This window comes from Balaenoptera borealis (genome assembly GCF_965194805.1).
Source record: "Balaenoptera borealis genome assembly, chromosome: X".
NCBI lineage: Eukaryota > Metazoa > Chordata > Mammalia > Artiodactyla > Balaenopteridae > Balaenoptera > Balaenoptera borealis.
The window spans coordinates 106,486,488-106,509,548 of NC_138881.1; the positions used below are offsets into that span (position 1 = coordinate 106,486,488).

Below are 23,061 nucleotides of genomic sequence, written 5' to 3' on the forward strand. Positions count from 1 at the left end.
AAAAAGCAGTTAAATAATAGCGGTTTGTCAGTTTAAACAGTTTGTGACTGATAAATTGGATATATTTGTATTACATAGTTATACAATCTTGAATCCTTAGGCTCATTCTTTTTACTATTGTTCTTTTAAGTGATATTGTAAATATTGACAGAAATATCCATAGGAAAGTAACAAAAAGTGAGTGTGATTAACAAGATATAGTCCATGAGTTGTGTATAAATGACAATGGACAATACTGAAAACAAAATACCACTCTTTTCTCCTCTCCCCCCATCCGCCACTGCATATATTTTCATTTTAAAAGATTAGACTCTTCCTAAATTGATGTTCTTATTTTTACATTTCTCTACATGATTTCATAATGTCATATTAAATCCTATTTTAAAAACAGCTAAGAAAATAACAGTCCGCTGTGGAATTGTAGAATGAAAATTAGAACTGAAGTTAGAAAACCTGGTTTAAATGTGGTTTTCTAATTTACCAGCTGTGTCACTTTGGGAAAGTTGCATAACTTCTTTGATTACAAATTTCTGTAAAATTGTAAAGTTGTTATGAAGATATGTGACAATGTGATATAGTCTGTGAAACATTCCGGATAGCGCCTGACACGTACTAGCCACTCGAATGTTTTTGGTTTTTTAAAAAATATTTTATTTATTTATTTATTTTTGGCTGGGTTGGGTCTTTGTTGCTGCGCACAGCCTTTCTCTAGTTGCAGCGAGCGGGGGCTACTCTTTGTTGCAGTGCGCGGGCTTCTCATTGCAGTGGCTTCTGTTGTTGCAGAGCACAGGCTCTAGGCATGCGGGCTTCAGTAGTTGCAGCACGTGGGCTCAGTAGTTGTGGCTCAAGGGCTCTAGAGCGCAGGCTCAGTAGTTGTGGTGCACCAGCTTAGTTGCTCTGCGGCATGTGGGATCTTCCCGGACCAGGGCTCGAACCCATGTCCCCTGCATTGGCAGGCAGATTCTTAATCACTGTGCCACCAGGGAAGTCCTCGAATGGTTTTATTTTTAATTTAGATAAAGTGCCTTTTATCTCAGAAATGCTCCTGCATAAAATATTTGTTTGTAGTTGATAAATTTCACAGCACTCATTGTGAGTCAAATTATCAGAAATCAAAGTTGATAGAAACAAGAAATATATATCATTTTCAAATTTCTAATTTAAGCAAATTAGTTAATAAAGTAACAAAATAAATAGAATAAAATTGTACCCACAAAAATGCATACTGATAAACACATGCCTCAAACAGAAGTAGAATGTTTATTTATTCTCTAGTCTGTGTTAAAATTAAATACAAAATGGAGACCAGACTTGAGAGTTCCCTGAGCAGACAAAACTGTTTAAGCCACATAAAGAAAATTAAATCTAGCTTATTTCATGAACATAAGCAAAACTTAGGTTATTTCTTGTAAATGCCTCAGACAATCATAAAAGAAAGTTAAGTCATCTTCCTAAAATTGGTAGGAGATAATCACTTTTAACCAATACCCTGCCATCCAGAAATACCTGTTGTAGTAACCAATCATTGTAAAGGTTAACAGTTTCCTTATTTTCAATTTTTAAGCCATCCTGTAACTTCATGCCCCTGAGCTTCATATCAGTCTTTAATTTTGAAAGCTCTCAGTTTATGAACTGTTCTTATATGCACAATAAACTCTTATTAAGTACTACTTATTGACTTGGTGGTTTTAATTTTGCTATTTCTGTATTTTTGACATCTAGTAGAAACACCTTAGCTTTAGCTTGATATGGCTTATTTGAACATGGATACTTGAAGTCCAAACTAAAATCATGCAGGAAAATGACATCAGCAAAATGGCAGAATAGGAAGCTCCATGCTCTTACTCCCTCACAGAAACATCAATATATAGCAGGAACTGTCAGAGCCAACATTTTCAATACTCTGGAAAACAGTCAAAGGTTTATAGCTGCCAAGAAAACACTGAATTTTTTAAAACGGCAATTTGGAAATGGTAAGAAAGTTTTGTGGCATTTTTACTTGCCCTTGCCCCACCCCAGCCTTGTGTGCTGGCAGTTTTAAAGCAGTGGAAGTTTTAAAGCAGTGACAGCCTGTGTCCCACTATGGGACCCTTGTCCCTAGTTCCAGAAGAAGCAGATCAGATATGATTTGCAAATTATTGTGTATGTCTATTCAGGAAGCCCTTGGACCTGTCTAACAGGTCCTTCCTCCTGAAGGAATGATGTGAGGCACACATCTCTATTTCACCTAATTTGGAACACAGGCTAGAGAAGTGGCAGACATTGCTGAAAAATGCTGCAGGGTGAACTCACAAATTAAAGATGTCTGAGACAAAAGATAACTGGTCAAAACATATAATAGGCATACAAAGGGCTCAGAGTAAAAGCTTGTAAAGATTCTTTGGGAAACTAGGAAAATCAAAACCAATTGTGTATATGAGAGAATTTCAAAAGCCACGTACTTGTCAAGGGCAAAATGCATACTCAGAAAATAGCAGAAGAGGGCTTCCCTGGTGGCGCAGTGGTTGAGAATCTGCCTGCTAATGCAGGGGACACGGGTTCAGGCCCTGGTCTGGGAAGATCCCACATGCCGTGGAGCAACTAGGCCCATGAGCCACAACTACTGAGCCTGTGCGTCTGGAGCCTGTGCTCCGCAACAAGAGAGGCCACGATAGTGAGAGACCCGTGCACCGCGATGAAGAGTGGCCCCCACTTGCCGCAACTAGAGAAAGCCCTCACAGAAACGAAGACCCAACACAGCCAAAAATAAATAAATAAATAAAAATTTTTAAAAAAAATAGCAGAAGAGACCCTCAGCTTTCACTTCAGACTAATTCCTACACTTGGTGAAAGACTGGCTAAGTGTTGAAGGCATCCCCCAGCAAGAGAAATCTGCAAACACTGGGAAAGGTGCTTGTTTCTTATTTTTGTTTTTCTTTCCTATTTTTTTAGACCTTGGGATTCAAGGAAATTTCTGTCAAAGCGTTAGTTGAACTTGAGCAAAAAGAATAGAGACTTCAGTTATCACACATGACAAGGAATACAGGCTTTGCAAAAGAGTTTGGAAAAGTAGCTAAACAAATGACTACTTCAGCCTGCAACAACAACAGCAAGAAAAACAAACCCTGGAGGATGGAGAGAATATGATTTCCACAGTTAAAACATTATAATATTCAAATGTCTAGTTTTTGACAAAGAAATCACAAGGCATACAAAGAACAGAAAAGTATGGCCCATTAAAAGTAGCAAAATAAATTGATAAAACTCATCCCTGAGGAAGATCAGACATCAGACTTACCATAAAAACATTTTAAAACAACTGTCTTACTAAATATGCTCAAAGACCTAAAGAAAAACATAACCCCAAAAAACTAAAGCGAATTGGTGTATGAACAAAATTAGAATATCAATAAAGAGAATTTATTAAAAGGGATCAAACTGAAATTCTGGAGATGAAAAGTACAATAACTGAAATTAAAAATTCAATGGAGGAATTCAACAGCAGATTTGAGCAGGCAGAAGAAACACCCAGCAAAATTGAAGACAAGACAAATGGAATTATTGAGTTTGTGGAGCAGAAAGAATAAAGAATAAAGACTGAAGTAAGCAGAACTTAAGTAAAATAAATCAAGTACTGTGAAATGAAGCAAGTAAAGTGAATGAACAACAATAAATAGAACCTGTGGAACAACAACATACATGTTAAATGGATGCAAAGCATACACATCATGGGAGTTCCCAAAGGATATATATTTCCACGTCTTTCTATTTTATAGAAATATATACATATTTCAAGGTTAAAAAAAGGAAATTCTACTGTATGCTACAACATGGATGAACCTTGAGGACATTATATTAAGTGAAATAAGCCAGTAATAGAAGGATGAATATGACATGATTACAATTAAATGAGGTATATAAATTATTCAAACTCAAAGAAGTGGAAAGGAGAATGGCAGTTGTCAGGGACTAGGGCAGGGAACATATTGGGAGTTTCCGCTTAATGGCTGTAGACTTTCAGTCATACAAGATTAAGATGTTCCAGAGATATGCAGTAAACCAATGCACATATAGTTAACAATATTGTACTATACACTTAAAATTTTATTAATTTTTTTCAATTTTTTTATTGAAGTATAGTTGATTTAAAATGTTGTGTTAATTTCTGCTTAAATGGGTTTTTTTTTTTAACCACAAAAAATAACAAGTGTTGGTGAAGATGGGGAGAAATTGAAACCCTTGTATATTTCTAGTAGGAATATAAAATGGTACAGCAGCTATAGAAAGCAATTTGGAAGTTCCTCAAATAGCTGTTCATAGAATTACCATGTGACTCTGTAATACTCCAAGGTATACACCCAAAAGTAGTGAAAGCACGGTCTCAAAGAGATACTTGTATATCAATGATGCAGCATTATTGACAATAGCAAAAAGTTGTAAACAACCTGTTTCCATCAACAGATGAACGGGTAAAAATATGGCTACATACATGCAATGGGATATTATTTAGCCATAAAAAGGAATGAAATTTTGATACATGCCATAACATTGATAAATTTTGAAAGCATTATGCTAAGTGAAATTAGCTAGACACAAAAAGACAAGTATTTTATGAACCTACTTATATGCAGTATCTCAAATACTGGGGGCTGGAGGCAGGGTGGAATAGGGAGTTATTGTTTAATTGTTATATGATTTCTGTTTGGGGTGATGAAAAATTTTTGAAATAGTGGTGATGGTAGCACAACATTGTGAATGGAATTAATGCTTATTTGTACACTTAACAATGGTTAAAATGGCAAATTTTGTTATATTCTTCCATAATTAAAATATTAATATAATATATAAAACAACTGAATTCTACAGCTTAATGGGTATATTGTATAGTATGTAAATTGTATCTCAAAAAAGCTGATAAGAAATTTTACAGTCACTAAAATTTCTTCATTATTATCTGAATGTGTTTGTGTGTGTATATGTATGTGATGGTAGTGGTGGTAGGGATGTAGGGTTGAAATCTCTACATAAACAGCATGCATGTGTGTCTAATTGTAGAGAAGTAAATCATCATATACTTTTAAACTATCTTAAAAATCATTCTTAATAAGCATTCCTTTATTTTATGAATAAATAAGAGCTTGTGAAGTAAAATCACAATAAGATATTCTTCAATGTAATTCAATAACTATCTTCTTATTTGTTGAATTTGGAAAGCTCTTTTTAATGAACACCACTAGCAATAATTTCTATACATCACACATTGTTGTAGTTAAGCAACTTCTTCTTCAGAAAATTCATGAAATCTCACTTTGTGAGATTGGAATGATCTTAAGCATCATCCAATTCAACTTTTACTTAGCGCAGAAAGGGCTGAATTTGTGTCAGCATTAACTTTTGTCTAATCCTTTTTATCTCAAATTTATTTAAAGCACTTTTCAAAAGTATAAAATTTAAAGCTATCAAATAGTACACCCTACTATTCTTCTGTACTGTGTAGCAAAACCAGATAGGAATATCTCTTAGGATTTTTCTTATACTGCTTTGAGTTGTACAATACTGATGGTGGTAATTAGCTGAGATCTACTCAGTCTTCATTTCTTTCCATGATAATACTTGCAAGGATATCTTATTTAGAACTTCATAAATACAGCAAATTATTCATTTAGGATAAATGAGTGAATGAAAATGTGTCTATATATACCCCTAAACCAAGCACTGTTTTGTAAGCTCAATGAGAGCAGGGATTCTAATTGCTTCAAGTTTAGATATTTAAACAAGTCTTTAAAATTTATTGCAAAGCAAACTTATTTCCTGAAATATTTCTGCTGTCAGTTAATAATTACTTATTTTATTTGCCTGGTTCTATGGTTTTCTAACCTTCTACTCTGATGGTTCTGTGTATGTTCACCACATTCTGGCAATGAAGTGAGGATTGTGTGTGTGTTGGGGGGGGACTGTGCATGTGTTTGTGTGTGTGTGTTGTGTTCAAGGTGGGTGTTGTTATCTGTTATATTAGGTGGGAAGATAATGTAAATTTATTTAAATTTAAAGAGTTTATTTCATTGATCAGAGTCGTGGACATCACTGACAAGAGCAGCTCGTGTTTTTATTAACAGTTTTATGTCTCCTATCACAGAGGCCCTTGTTAAAGAAAATGTGTTCAGTGGACCAGTCATCTTCTGAAACTCATTAAAAATGCAGAATCTTGGGCCCCAATCCAGACCTACTGAATCAGAATCTGCGTGTAATGAGATCCTCAGGTAATTCATACGCCCATTAAAGTATCAAGAAGTATTGACATAAGCATATAGACTTTTATTAATTCACTTTGGTTTGACCAAACAACCTAACACTTAATAGTTTAAAGAAACAACTCATTTGTTTACTCATGATTCTGTGGGTAGTTAATTTTGGCTTGGTACACCTGGGACTTTTTTCTCTGTTGTGTAAACTACGTTTCCTAATGTATTTGTAGTTAAACTCAACCATGTGTTGTTCATTATCAGGAAGGCTAGCCCAGGTTCTTTCACATGGTGATAATTGCAGTGTTCCCAAGAGCATTGGGAACAGCAGTTTCCAAGCCTTGGCTTGTGTCATGTCTGGTAATGTCCTATTAATCAAATTAAGTCATATAACTGAACTCAGATCTTAAATCTAATGGATTCAAGTCATAGGCTCCAGCTCTTGATGAGAGGAGCTGCAAAGTCTCATTGTCGAAGAGGGGAGTGGTGGCAGGGATGTGAAGAATCTGTGATCATTTTGCCATCTACTGCAAGTACAAAATACCCAAACCCTCCTATTTCCTAGTGAACATAAAAGTAACCCACTATTGCTTTATTCTCTACCAAGTAAGTAGACCTAATTCAGGAAACTGAGGCAAACGGACTTAGGCTACATTTAATCATTCATTCATTCACTGATTAAAATCTTCATGGCCTCTTCCTTCTCATAGGCAAAGTAAAAGTAGCTGATCTCAGATTGTATAATAATTGCATATTGTTAGTTGACAAAGTCAATTTATAGATTAGAGATTGAATGATCTAGTAAACATATATTATTGTAGATACGCAGGCCACATCTCTGATATAGTATCTCACATTAGATAGTAATTGAAATTACTCGTAATAATATATAGACAGAGTGTATATCCCTGTGTGCACATACGTGTGCATGTGTGTTTGTAATTTGCATGAATCTAAGGATGCTGAGACAAAATCTGAAGAAGTCACAAATTGTGATGGTACACTTCACCAGGAAAGACTTTAAAGACTGCTCAAGATCTAAAGATAAACAACTTTTTAAAACATTTATACAGTTTCTAAAGGTTGCTTTCTATTCACAGTTATTACAAAATATTGGCTCTATTCCCCGTGTTGTATAATACATCCTTGAGCCTGTCTTACACCCAATAGTTTGTACCTCCCACTCCCCGACCCCTATACTGCCCTTCTCCCCTCTCCCCACTGATAACCACTAGTTTGTTCTCTATATCTGTCTGCTTTTTTCTTATATTCACTAGTTTGTTTTATTTTTTAGATTCAACATATAAGTGATATCATACAGTACTTCTTTTTTTATTTCTTTATCTAAAGATAAAGAACTAACATTACTAACTAACTAGTAAGTAAAACCTTACTTAACCATGATCAAATAAACTTTAGTTCCTTATTATAATTATGCTATTCTGGCTATATTGTATTTCTGCCTAAAAGGCAAATATTTAAAAAATCTATACACACATGCTCATACTTCTACACAAATAACTAGCATAGTATCTGGCACACTTAAGTATCCAATAATTGTTAACAAATGAACACATACCTTACATTTTAATAGACTTTCATATAGATTTTTGTATGCTTGTCTAAATTAAACTTTATAATAAACCTACAAGCTAGATGCAAGTATATTTTTTTCAAATTAGACAAACAAATGAAAGTACATCTAGAGAGGTCTGAGGATCTGAATACACTCTGTTCAGCCTCTTATACCGTCTCTACCTACAGGCCTGCAAATAGTGCAAGCATTTAAAATATTGAGACAGAAAAACCATAAGTCCTCCAATCATCGAAAAATATCCCAATCTGTTGCCTATATGATATGGCAAATGCAGCAAAGTGGGCAAATATATTGGAAATAGTCTTCAACGAAAGGTTTTGGAGTTAAGATTCTTTTCCTAAGAAAAATTGAATAGCCAGAATACTCTAATAGATGAACATTTTGGTTAATAGAAGCTTTATTGTAGTTCACTAAAATTCTCTATTATTCTATATTATGCCAAAACAGTAATCTCACTTATGAAAATATTCAAAATAGCTGACCACATAGGTCAAAAGTGGGTTCTAAATTCATGCGATTTTTCACTTTTCAACTAGCTTTTTTTTAGCATCATAAAGAAATGTTTGTCTCCTCACTTCTGCTACCTGACATAAGGAGTGTCCCTTGATGAGTCATTATCATAGTTGCTAGTCATTATTTATCCATATTATACAATAAAATAATGAGAAAAATTAGAGTGAACAATATGTTGTCATAACATAATGCATTGAGTTTGTGAAGTGGGAAAATTGTTTATGAATAATATTCACACCTATAGATTTTTACGTGTTTTAAAACATCTTAAAAAATAATACACAAGTATAATATTAAAAACATTCACATCTCCCTTGGTTCTTTCTATTTTGAAGGGCCCAATACTTATGGTAAAGGATAGACCGGCTATATGAGACGATGGGCAGTAAATAGTAAGTATATAAGGGGTGTGGGCTAGGAAAACTTCCTCTATGGTAAATGCCAGCTTTCACTCAAAAGAATGGAACATTCACCGTAAGATTGCTCTGAAGATAAGTTATAATTGTGCAGATATTTTAGTGAATTGCTTAGTGGTCATTGTTTTCTGAATTAACGTCACAGTCATCTACCTGCTTTCTCTTTAGTGTTTTTTATATATCTGAAATCATAAAGACATTCACAGAGATTTGCAGCATGTTTTAAAAATGAATGATGATGTTGGGTTGTGATATTGTCATTTATAGTAAGAAATATGTATTTGGTCCTCATCACAGTTTCTGGCACAGAACTCAAAACCCCTTGGAATTTCCTAAGTTTTGAGAGCAGCAAAGGTGTCTTTTATTATGTTAATGAGACGTCTTTGTGACTGTACCTACTGTTGGGGGCTGGTTGCCGGGTAACCAATCCTGTTGTTAGAGGGTTAGAATTTTCAGCCCCAGCCCCTGACCTCTGGGGAGGGAGAGGGGCTGAAGGTTAAATCAATTGCCAGTGACCAATGATTTAATCAATCATACCCACATAAAACCCCAAAAAGAGTTCAGAGAGCTTCTGGGCTGGTGAACACATAGAGATGCAGGGAGAGTGGTGCACCTGGAAGGGGGCATGGAAGCCCTGTGCCTTTTCCCCATACCTTGCCATATGCATCTCTTCCATCTAGCTGTTTCTGAGTTACACCTTTTTTATAATAAACTGGTGTTCTAGTAAATGAAAAGTTTCTCTAATTTCTGGGAGCTGCTCTAGCAAATTAATTGAACCTGAGGAGGGGGTCGTGGGAACCTCTGATTTATAGCCACTGGGTCAGAAGTACAGGTAACAACCTGAACTTGCAAAGGGCATCTGAAATCCAAGGAGGGGGTCATTGGAACTTCTAGTCTATAGCCAGTTTGTCAGAAGCACAGGTGATATCCTGGGCTTGCAATTGGTTCCTGAAGTGGGGAGAGGCAGTCTTGTAGGACTGAACCCTTAACCTGTAGAATCTGGCACCATCTCCAGGTAGATGTGTCTGAATTGAGTTAGACTGTAGGACGCGCCACTGGTGATGGGGCATTGCTTGTGGTAGGTGTGGGTAACCCTCCTCCTACTTTGAATTTGGGCCTAGGAATTCAAATATGGGTCAATAGATATCTAAGATATCTAAGATATATATATATAGTATTCTGTTAGTAACTTCAACTGTTTTGCTAGAAATTTATGAATATTCTCAGGATAATTATGTATTTGTACTTTGAAATTGTTTATTTGTATACATCAGAGAGAAGTCAGTCTGAGTGAATTCATTCGATGGGTGTTTATTAAGAACCTATTATGTGCTAGGCACTGTTCTAGTTGCTGGATATAGAGCAGTGAACAAAAGAGGCAAATATCACTACCAATGTGAGGCATATTAAGAGGACAATTAAAATTAAGAATTTCATAACATATTTATATAAATATAGTTTGAGAATTTCTCAAGTATATAATTTCAAAGAAACTAAAAGGTTAACAATTGGGGTTCCTTGACAAAACATATTTTAACAAAAATATAATTTAGAATTACATTATTGATGGTCTGTATTAAAGTTTATTAGATAAATGCAGTATCTTAAATATTCTAATGTCAGACTGCCTTAGGGATTCACTAGAAGGAGGCTAGGTTTGGATTAGTGAGAAAATGGTTAAGTAACTTGTCCAAGATCTCAAAACTATTAAATGACAGAGCCAGATTTTTAACCTACTACATTATCGAGTCATTCTACTTTGCTTTTTATTTATCTGACCTGATTCTCTAAATCACTCAGTGATACTCTCTCATTGGTCTCCATCCATCATATGGCCCACTTCCAGAAGGTTCTGCTCACATTCTCTCTTTGTGACAGATGTACCTAGATCTAGGGGATCCAGCTCTCAGTGACCTCAGTCATCTCTAATTATTCCTAAGAACAGACTGTCAGAGAGGCCCCAGCTATCCCCACTCAGACTTCTCCCTTTCATTCAGACAAAATTTCCTTACTGAAATATGGCAAAAATCTCCCAGTAAATGCTCAGCAAGTAATGCTAGTTTCTGATTGGTATTATTCACCAATAACATGGGGCTGATCCTAGAGAGAATTGTTAAATAATAACCACAACATTTCTTGAGTAATCCCTTTGTATCAGGTATTATGCTAAGCACTTTTCAAAAATTATGACATTTATTTCCCATCATGTATTTGCGAGTTAAGTACTATTAATTTGTCTTTTTTGAGAAACTAGGAGACTGAGTTCAGATAGATAAAGTAACTTACCAAAGGCCACACAAATAGTGAATGATGGAGCCAGGAGGTAATGGTAATAACTGAATGTAATGCAATGGAAGAAAAAAAGAGAAAGCTGAACTGAAATATATGTCCAAAAGAAAAAGTGCTATTATAGTTTAAATGCTTAATTTGAGCACATTTAATGTGAAATATTGCCACAAAGCCTTTACAGATGGGAGTGGGAGTGGACGTAGGATAGCTAGATACAGTGGAGTTTTTATTTTTCCTAATAAGTTTAGTATATCAATCCAAAAGAAAAATTATACACAATACTAAAGTAAGCATATTTTGAACAATAACTATGTATTGTGTTGACAGGGAGATGTAAACCATTGGTATTACCATCCACTAAAAGGATTTGCAATTAGAAGTAGGACACAACTGTTTGCATTTTATCAAAAATGTTAATATTTGGAGTTATACTGCTGATATTATTCTTTGGATTTTAATAATAAGGTGAATATTCATTATGCCAATACTATAGTTTTTTGTTTAAGTATCACGGGCATGCACCTCTCAGGCCTCACACTTCTGTAATATTGAGTAATAATACATAATAAATAAATTTTAATGCACAGTTAAATGCATTATCTCATTTAATTGTGACAATCACTTTATATATTTTTTTATAGATAGATAGCCAGACAGATAGATACATAGATACATACGTCTGTGCCTTTTCCAAAGCTGGAATATGGGGATTATGTATATGTATATATAAATTATATATAAATATAAATATATAGAATTCTCATATTCCAGCTTTGGAAAAGGTATCAAAGTCAACTTGTCCAAGATTATACATTATACACTTAGTAAGGATGGAGCTGGGAATGATAAAGTATATCTTCTATGCATTCTGCAGCTCTGCTTTGTTTGCTCAAAGTAGAGATCCAACAAGGGGAGAAGTTCCAGAGGGCCTGTATCTCTAATATTCTTTGCACATGTATTATGCACTTATTGCCTCAGTTCCAACCCTCATCGTTTTTTTGTCTGGACTATTGCTAGAGGCTTCTAAGTGGTCACTATGTAATGTCTCCCATTTCTTCTAGCTCTAGTCTAGTCTCCATAGTGGAAAATAACACTTTCTTACTTAAAACTCTTCAATTTTACCCCAGTACCTATGAATTAAAATTCAAATTTTTATTGTGATAAATGAAACCCTTCTTAATCTGACCACTATCTAGATTCACAATCTCCTCATCCACCATTCACTCAAATATTGTCTTTTCCACTAACCATTTCTAATAACACACTATACTGTCTTGCAACTTGGTGCTTTAGACTGGAATGTCCTTTGCCCTTTTGTCCACTGGAAAAACAAAAACAAAAAACTCCTACTATTTTTTAAAACTCAAGCATTACTTTTTCTTGGAAGGCTTTCATGAACTTTACTCTCACCCCCAGGAAAAGTAGTTGCTGCTTCTTATAAAGCACTCTTTACTCACTTAGCTTATTGATAGTATTCCAAGTGATTGCATCCATCCTTTTCTTTTTCCTTACTGTGATTTGCTAAGGATAGTGGGCTAAATTTTATTAATTTCTATGCACTCAAAACATTTCAGAGTGCATGACATGTAACAGGCACCAGATAAATATTTGTTAAATAAAAGAGTGAAAGAAAGAATGATGGATAGAAGGATGAATACTCAAAAGATTAATGGGTTGAGATTATTCACTCACAATTAAAATACCTTTTTGTAAATAAAACAAATTCTTCAGACAAATGATCATGCACTTGAATTAGTTAAGTTCAAAATAATAAAATTTTTGAGTTTTTTTTCCTAACTTACTATGAAATATACCTTCCCTTTTTTTCTTTTTTCTTTTTTTTACAAATATATGATATTTGATAAGGACTGAAAGGTCACTGAATAAATACTAATGGACTGTATCTTTTCTCCATTTATTTTGTCTTTGAATTGAGGTAAGATTTATGCTTAAAATATGTGATGTTGTCTTTATTTTAATAAAATGTTTACCATCTCTATAGGAAATAATGAGTTATAAGTTATTGTGTAAATCTTCACAGTGGCTACATTGCCATTTGGCCTGGGCTTCTTACTTCACAATGCATTAGGTGCAGTGATCACAGTATAACATGCAACCTATTGTGACCCTTTGGCTTAATGAGAAATTAAATGTTGAGCATGGTTCCAAGACTCACTCCTAAAGCAGATATAAATTTATGCAGTTCATTCATTGACACTTGAACTTATTTTCACATGCAAAAGAACTTTTTAATGGCTATAATTATCTAAACCTCCCTTCTATTTGAGGAAATTAATCATTGAAAATATAAAATACTGTCTTCAGTTTTTATCCAGAGACAACTGTAGCTATCTGTAGACACTGTAGCCAATGGAAATGACACTAATGAAAAAATGCACTTTATAGTAAATTTTCAATATTTTTTCATCCTATTCCTGGCTATCTATTTTGGGGGACTCAAAAATAGAATGATTTTTCCTACTAAATCAGTTTATACTGAGCCACTATTTTGTTTTGTTTTTCCTTTTCTTCCCTACTTCCCAAGTGAAATGAATCCAGTAAAATTTCTTACTGTGGATAAATCACTTCACATACAAACACTGTCAAAAGCATCAGCACAGCCATGTGGATAATAATGTTATCTGATAGTTGATTTAGAAGTGAAATCCCACAGTTAAATACAGAAATTCAAAATTGGCCCAATTTTATATGCGCCTCCACCCACTCAGACTTGAAAGACTTAGAATAAGGAAGGATGTTTAACATAGGCTATCAATCAAAAGGGTATTAATTTGGAGACAATTTGTCCACATGCTTTGTCACAAGTAATTTGCTTTTAATGATAGATAAAATATCACATTATGTAAAAATTTATTTTTTCAGTGATTTGAATTCAACAAGAAAAAATTTTAGTTAAGTAAGACATTCAGAAAAGTACAAAAATCTCAAGTTTACAACTCCATGTAACCCCCATGTAAAACCATGTATCCACTACTAAGTAAAAGAAACGATATTGTCAGTGTTCTGGAAGCCCCATTTAGGTCCTTCCTAAATACTCTCCCCACCTTTTATCCCAAAGGGAACCACTATCCTCACTACTAATAAAATAGACTTTTCTGTGATTTGAGCTTTTTATAAATACGTAAACAATGTATTCTGTTATGTCTGGCTTCTTTCACTCAGTGTAATGATTTGAGGTTTATTTATGTTGTCATGTATGGTAGTACTTCATATAATTTCATTACTAATATTATACTCTGTGGTTATACTGACATTTATTTATCCATTATATTGTTGATAAACATCTGTTTCCAGTTTGGGGCTGTTATGATTAGTGCTGATTTGAAGCATCTTGACATTGTTATTTTTTTGGCAAAAATGTGACCTCATTTCTGTCAGATATATCTGTAGGGGTGGAATTGCTGCATCATAGGGTATGCATATTCCAACTTTGGCATATAATGCTGAAGACTCTTACAAATTGTTGTAACAATGTAAACTCTGACCTTTTTCTGTTCCAGTATCCCATCCAGAGTAAGACATTTTATATAGTCATCATGTTTCTTTAGGCTCTTCTTATTGGTGACAGTTTCTGTCTCTTCTTTCCTTCTAGGAATTCAATCATCATACAAAAATTACACCTTTTCAGCATTTTCCTCCCTTTTATCTCTCCAGGTTTGTGTCTGGATATTTTCTTTGGATCTATTTTTCGGTTTACTAATTCTCTCCTCAACAGAGTCTAATCTGCTGTTCAACCTATCTATTGCATCCTTTACTTGAGTTATTTTACTTCATATTTGTATTATTTATTTAGCACATATTTGTAGTTTTCAGTTCTATCTTAAAATTATCTTGTCTTCTATTTGATTGTCCTATTGTTTATAATTATTTTAATTCCATATATAAAAATTCCATTATTTGGATAACCCATGGGTTTATTATTATTTTGTAGTATGTCTCTTAGTTTTTGATCACAGAGTATAACTACTTATGTGCCTGGCAATTTCTGACTGGGTTTAATATATCATGTTTCAAAAATTATAGAGATAATCTGAGACTCTGAATGATATTGATAAATATGTCTCCTTAGAGGAATTATTTACTTGTTTATTAATACTTCTGACAGGGGACTAGCTAGAACAACGAGTGAACCCTTATCAATTTAGCTCAATGAGGACTGATATGATTCAAAAAAGGAGTTTAGTCTCTGTGAGGACTGATCTATTTCTAGTTCTTTCTTCCTCTTTGGATATAGTTCCTCAGATTCCTTGGTCAAGGTGCTTACTCCTTGAAAGGCTCTGATCATCAATACTAATAACCCTATTAATAATAGGGTCAGTGAGTGTATTGAAAGAATTGCTCAGCTTTGTTTCAATAGAACTTTCAGAGTTAGCAGATATATCTGGAAAAAAGTTTCCATAAATGCTTAGTTTATATGTGTGGGCTTTCCTCCTCTCCCACATTTGAGTTGAGCTGAACTGAAATGTCCACATACTAGTTATTTCACAAAAATTATTTTTCAATATTGTCTTCATCATTTTTTTGGTTCTCATTAAGGGTATTGTCCCCAAATTAGAAGCATTCTATTGCTAGAAGCAGTATACTGCTTTACTCAAACAAAGTAGAGTCGATTAATGTTTATTCTCAAATTATGCCTTTCTCACTGACAATCGAACATTTTCTCTGATGTAAGAAAAGTTTAGAGTTTTGGAAAGTAAAAAAGGAATTGAATATAAGCTTGAGTATGCCCAATGGAAGTGTGAAAATCATGGAAATGACATTTTTCTTTGCAGAAGAAAAATGGTTGAAGCCATTTGCTATGGAATGTGTAGTTTAGTTGTATTTTGTGTTCTTCTATCAGTTTCCAAATTTTGTGAGCCATTAAATTCTATCTCCTGAATATTTGCCTTACTCCTTTAAGGCAGCCATTTACTAGTTTTTCCCTCCACTGTCTATTGGAAAGCCTGTTTGTTTGGTATCTTTACCTATCACTAATGTTATCTTCTTCATCATCATCAAAAATGGTATTGGACTTCTACTATATATAGGGCTCCATATGCAGTCTCGATTAATTGTTATTCTATGTTGTGGCAGAAAATCTGAATCCACAGTAAAAGTAGCAGTAAATACTTTCACAAATGCAAGAGCGGAAGAAAAGAACTGGTATTTATGGAATAGGAGTTATGTGCCAAGAACATTACATGCATGTTTTATGAACCTAAGAAGCAGATAGATATTTGAATATTTGGGGTCTCCTTAGCAGTTCAGCTTCAAGGTTTATGTTTCCTTTACTTCTCCAAGTTGTATCCTCAGGTGGAAACATTTAATAGCATAACACAAATTTCTGAGGGCTAAGTTATCTAATTCTCCCATCATCTCTTGATGTGTACACTACTAATCTTCTCATTTGACAGTTGAGAAAATTGAGACACAGAGAATTTATTTAATTTGCCTGAGGTCACACAACTTGTTAGCTGTGGAACTGAGATTCCAATCCAGATCTGGTTAATTTCAAAGTCTGTGCTTTTAATCAATACAGGACAGGTCTCAGCAAGCTCATTTCTTGCATATGTTAAAAGCCTCCAAACATATTTTAAATAGTCAACATTTGAATATTAGTTAAACATGGCTTCTAAAGAAAAAGTTATGTTACTCTGAATAAGAAAACCTTAATCACCATGAAGATGTGGTTTTTTTCTTACGGTTCCTTTCACACACATTTTACTGTAGAGACACTGAGGGACATGTAATAACCAAGTTATACAAATGCAAACAAGGACCTTTTTTTAACCGAAGGAGCAATAAAGTGTGAGCTCAAAAGAGATATATTACTATATTTTTTGGTAAATTAGAATATTTGTGGTAAATTAGTTCTGAAAATGATATAAAAAGTAGCTAACATTTTAGGTTCAAAACAGTATAAAAAGTGAAATTTATATAATTGTTATTGTTAGTGTCTATATTTATACTTCAGTAAAAATAAAGATATAAGGAAAAATTATGTTTCATTTAGATGTTGGCTTTGTAAAGACATTATTTATGATACTATTACACAGATAACAGAAACAGTTGGCTCAGAATCATTTCTTTCTCCACGAAATCATATTTGGGTTGAATATAGGTGCTCAAAGTAAATGCACTGCTTTTGTTTGAGTTTCTGAATAGTTGTTATAATTTTCCATGTTAGCTTGAATGTGTAGGCATGAGCTACTTATACAAATTAATAGTTTTACATTTTCATTGCAAATTGGAAATTTTGCAATCATGCACATTAACAAATCTAAATTGGCCACCCTAAAATAAATGTTTCAAGGTGATAACTTTTTGACATGTATTTTTAAAACTAATTAGTACAAAGCCAATTCTAACAATTTCCTTGTTGTAGGAATGCAGGATCAGTTAAACACTGGGGTGCTAATTAACAAAATTTAATTTAATTGATGCCATGATAAATCACAGATAAGAAGTTATAACAGTGATTATTCCAAAACTTCATCCTCTTGACATGGTGCCATTATTACATATAGGTCTCTCGGCCGTATTAAGGTAATATATGACTTATTTAAAAGTAGATTGCCAGTGACGTCAGCAAAAATGGGAGAGTAGGGAACTCCAATAGCTCATTGTTCCACAAAAGCAAAAATTAACTTACATAGGCTGCCATAATGCCCTTTAGCAGAACTCTGGAAACTAATCAAATGTTTATAGCAACCTGAAAAATGCTTAATCAAGAAAAAAATCCCAATCACTTGAATCTCATTAGGAGTGTTTTGTGGTATTATTACCTACCCTAACCCTACCCTGCGTTCACCAGCTTGGTGATAGCCTTAAAGAACTCAGACCACATCCTGGTTCCTAGTGATAGAGGGAGAGAATGTGATATATTCCAAGAATTGTGATTATTTGTTTTGATCTATCTGGTAACATCCTGAAGGATCCGCTCAAAGGGCTTGCCTTTTTTTCACCTACCTCAGTAAGTTAGCATGGCTGACGTGGCTACCCTGGGGGGGCGGGTGTGATTGTTGAAAACATGTAAAGGCAAGTGCAGTAGCCTCTGCCCCATGGAGCAAGGGATAAAAATTTGGGTAAACAACAGACAAACTGAAAAGCTTGAGAGTGAAGCCTCGGTAGTCAGACACTTCAGGGGATGAGGGCTTTGAAAAGCTCACAGGTATTTCTGGGAAAGACATACACATATCCAGGGATGGTTGCTTGTTCAGAAACTACCTGAGAAGTTCCCAAACCCTCATTTCTAGTAGATTTTCAGGTACTGCTTTAGCAGGAAATGAAGGCAAAGGCAGAGTTCTAAACTCTAAACTCAAAGCAAGTAAATTGAAGAAAATAAATATTTGAGTGGAATGAATGAAATAGAGAAAAACAATACATAAAATCAACAAAAACAGAAGTTGGTTCTTTGAGAAGATCAGTAAAATTGTCAAAATTTTAGGTAGACTGGCCAAGAATAAAGGAGGATTCACATTACTAACTTCAGAAATGAAAGTGGGGACATTACTACCAACATGACAGAATAAAAAGGGAGTATAAGAGAATGCTATGAACAATTGTAGATATCCAGTCCAACAAGTTAGATAGCCTAGTTGGGTAATTTCCTGGAAACACACAAACTACCACAAATGTCTGGAGAAGAGATAGAATATCTAAATAGACCTATAATAAGAGATTGAATACATAATCAAAATTTCCAAAAAAAGGCCCAGGATCAGAGGGCTTCACCAGTGAATTCTACCAAACATTTAAAGAAGAATTAGCAACAATCCTTTTCAAACTCTTACCACCACCACCACCACCCCCCATCCAATAAAGGAGAGAACACTTCCTAACTCATTATATGAGGCCAGGATTCCCCTAATACCAGAGCCAGGCAAAGATACCACAGGGAAAAACAACTATAGGCAAACATCCCGTATGAGTATAGCTGCAAAAGTCCTCAACAAAATACTAGCAAGCCAAATCCAATAGTGTATTAAAAGCATGACCAAATGGGATTTTCCCAGGAATACAAGGGTGTTTCAACATGCAAAAATCAATCAATGTAATACTCTATATTAATAGAACAAAGAAACTAAAACACCAGTCATCACACTAGATAGAGAAAAAAGCATGCAACAAAATCCAACATCCTTTCATGATAAAAACTCTCAACAAAATAGCAATAGAAGGAAATTTTTCCAACATGATGAAGGTTATCTATTTTAAAAAGCCACATCTAACATCATACTCAATGGTGAAAGACGGAACGCTTCACTCCTGAGATCGTTAACAAAACAAGGATGTCTGTTCTTGCCACTTCTATTCAACTGTACTGGAAGTTCTAGCTAGGGCAATTAGTCAAGGAAAATAAATAATAAGACATACAAACTTCAAAGAAATAAATGAAATGGTCTCTATTTGTAGATAGCATGAGAATTCATATTAAAAATCCTAGGAATCTACAAAAAAATATTGTAACATAAACAAATTCATCAAAGGAGCAGGATCAACATACACAAATCAGTTGTATTGCTATACACTGGAAATGAATAATTCAAAAAAGAAATTTCTAAAACCAGTCCATTTACAACAGGATGAAAAAGAACAAAACACTTAGGAATAAGTTTAACCAAATAAGTGCAAGTCTCCTATCCTGAAAACTATTGAAAGAAACTCAAAATGATCTAAATAAATAGAAAAATATACCATGTTTACTGATTGAAAGACTTAATATTGTTAAAATAGCAATACTCCTTCAAATGACCTACAGATTCAATAAAATATCAAAATCTGAAGTGCATTTTTAGTGAAAGTGGACAAATTGATACTAAAATGTATATGGAATTGCAAGGGAACCTGAGTAGCCTAAACAATCTTGGAAAGGAGAAAAAAAAGTTGGTGGTCTCCCCCATCCTGATTTTAAAACTTAGGACAAGGCTACAGTAATCAAAATAGTGTATTCCTGGCATAGGGATAGCCATATAGGTCAGTGGAATGGAATTGTCCACAAATAAACCTGTATAGCTATCTCCAGTTGATTTTGACAAGGTTGCCCAGACAATTTAATGGGGAAAGAATAGTCTTTTCAAGCAATGGTCTTGCAACAACTAGATATTCACTTGCAAAAGAATGACCCTTACCTCATACCATTTACAAAAAATAACACAAAATGGACCAAAGAATTACATGTAAGAGCTAAAAGTATAAAACACGTAGAAGAAAAAAGGAGTAAATTTTCATATTCTTGGATTTGGCGATGTATACATAGCTATGACACCAAAAACACAAGCAACAAAAGACAAAATAGATAAATTGGACTTCATCAAAATTAAAAACTTTTGTACATACAAGATTATTATAAAAAAAAGTGAAAAGACAATCCACAGAATGCAAGAAAATATTGTAAAACCATATATATAATAAGGGCCTGTATCCAGAATATATAACAAATATGTACAACTCAACAACAAAAAACTATCCAATTAAAACATGTGCAAAATAGTGGAATAGAAATTTCTCCAAAGAAGATAAATAAATAACCAACAGTCACATGGAAAATGCTCAGCATCCTTAGTCATTAAGGAAATACAAATCAAAACCACTGTGAGATATTATTTCAAATTTACTAGATTGGTCATCAAAACGATAACAAGAGTTGGTGAGGATGTGGAGAAATTGGAACACTTTGTGCATTGCTGGTAAGAATGTAAAATGGTAGAGCTGCTGTGGAAAACACTTTGGCTGCTCATTAAAATTTAAATATACAATTTCCATATGAGTCAGTGCTGTGCTCTCATGTAAATACCTGTGATAACTGAAAACATATATTCCTAAAACAACTTGTGTTTGGATGTTCATAGCAGCATTTTTCATTATAGTCCCAAAGTGAAAACAAGCCAAATGTCCATCAGCTGCTAAGCAAAATGTGGTATAGCCATACAATGGAATATTATGTATCCCTAAAAAGGAATGAACATGCTGCAACACGGATGAACTTCAAAAACATTATGCTAAGTGAAATAAGCCAGACAGAAAGGACACACACATATCATGTGATTCCATTTATTTGAAGTGTCCAGAATAGGCAAATCCATAGAGAAAGAAAGCAGATTAGTGGTTGCCAGGGACTGGAGATAGAGAGTGGAGGATGGGGAGTGACTACTTAATGAGTGCAGGGTTTTCTTTCGGGGTGATGGAATTAGATAGTGGTTATGATGGTACAACATTGTGAATGTACCAAAAGCAACGGAATTGTACACTTTAAAATGCTTTAAATGGTGTAATTTTAAAATAAGAGCCAGAAAGTAGAAAGCATTTCTTCTGGGGGGCTTGATCTCTGATCAGATCACTGAAAAATTCATTCTGATCTCCAGATTTGTGGGAGACAGACACTTATACTAATTGTATAACGCTCTACTGCAACCTGGAGAGAATGGATCATCAAAGTTGACTGTTCACATTTCCTGGGAGCTACTTCTTTGAATGATAACACCTAGACAGTAGTCTATTAATACAGAATGTTTCTTTTGTTTTTTTTTTTAAATAACTTTTGTGTATCTTTTTTCAGATTTTTTAGAGCAGTTTAATTTAAGGTTCACAGCAAAATTGAGGGGAAGGTAGAGATTTTGCATATACCCCCTGCTCCAATACATGCATAGCCTCCCCCATTATCAACATCTTCCACCAGAGTGATACTTGTGGTGAATCTACACTGACACATCATAATCACCCAAAGTCCATAGTTTACATTTTGGTCCTAGTGTTGTACATTTTATGGACCTTTTGTTTTTAAAAGGAATCAGACCTTTACTGCTGCCAAGACTGGAAGAGAGGACCATTCTTATTTCAATCAAAGCAACTCTGCTTTTATCTATTTTATAAATTGGGGTTCTATAAAAATTTTCATTTAAAAATTGGAATTGACATATATACACTAATATGTATAAAATGGATAACTAATAAGAACCTGCTGTATAAAAAAATAAAATAAAATTCAAAAATTAAAAAAAAGCAGTATCTAGATACTAAAAAATATCCTGCAAAGTATTCAGCTAAAGAGTTCTAAAATTCCTTTCATTTTTGATGTTCTGTGTGACTGTTGTGACCTTTAACTGTGGCGTTTGTGACATCTATGAGATATTCCTGCTCAGAAGCATAATTGCAAGCCTTGCAAGAAATTTTATTTAACAATTCCATATAGTTTGTATTATGGGCCACATGCTACTCACAAAGCTTTGCAATAATTAACTTTAATCATCATAGCAGCACTATGAATCAAAAACTATTTTCATAACAATTTTACTGAAGATAAAAGTGAGGGGAGAGAAATTAAGAAAGTTTCCCAAGGTTGGGATTTGTTCTCCATTTAAGTGCCTTCACAGCTCCACCATGCTGTTTTTCCATACTAAAGAAGCTACCTTTCCATATTAATGAATCTCTGCTAGTGCAGCTCATTTTTTTGTAGGCCTTTGAATTACTGTGCTAGGTACTCATCTACACTTTCTTACAGACTTACCCTTGTGACTTCAGGGAGGCATTTTGACAGGGATCACATCTTTCCTGAGAGTTACTCTTTCTATGATTTTTGTTTTCTCTTCTCTTCTAATGAAGGCAACCACTCCTATAGGCAAACTAGTGAATACCACTTATATAACCAATTGGCTGTCTAGGGGACAGACCCAGAAATGTGGTGTTGCCAACTCTGTTTTAATAAAGCTTGACATTTAACCCTAGAGACCCATAATGGTAGCATTCCAAAGACAATGTCTTTGTTGATGAACACATCTTGTTGAGAAGTTTTGTCAAGAATATAATTTCACCATTGTCTGTTTAAGCAACTCTTCTGCTGATATATTTATCCATTCTCCAAAATCTACAAATACGTATGTTTATTTATGTATTTCATGATCACGTGTTTATGTTCATAATAAAGAAAATTGTTTAGTCAAATACTATGTAGAATATGATCGTTCACAATATTCTCTAGTAATCTCTTTAGTACTGATGAGCTGGGTGAAATGGAGCATATATGTAA

At 34.1% G+C, this 23,061-nt stretch overlaps 1 long non-coding RNA gene across 1 annotated transcript in view; it reads left to right on the forward strand.

The window, feature by feature from the left end:
• Positions 1–2,777: 2,777 nt before the first annotated feature.
• Positions 2,778–23,061, forward strand: part of LOC309620824 — a 245,730-nt gene continuing 225,446 nt past the window's right edge. Inside the window, exon 1 of the long non-coding RNA XR_014239672.1 lies at positions 2,778–8,723. This is a non-coding gene — a long non-coding RNA (uncharacterized lncRNA). The remainder of the gene's footprint in view (positions 8,724–23,061) is intronic.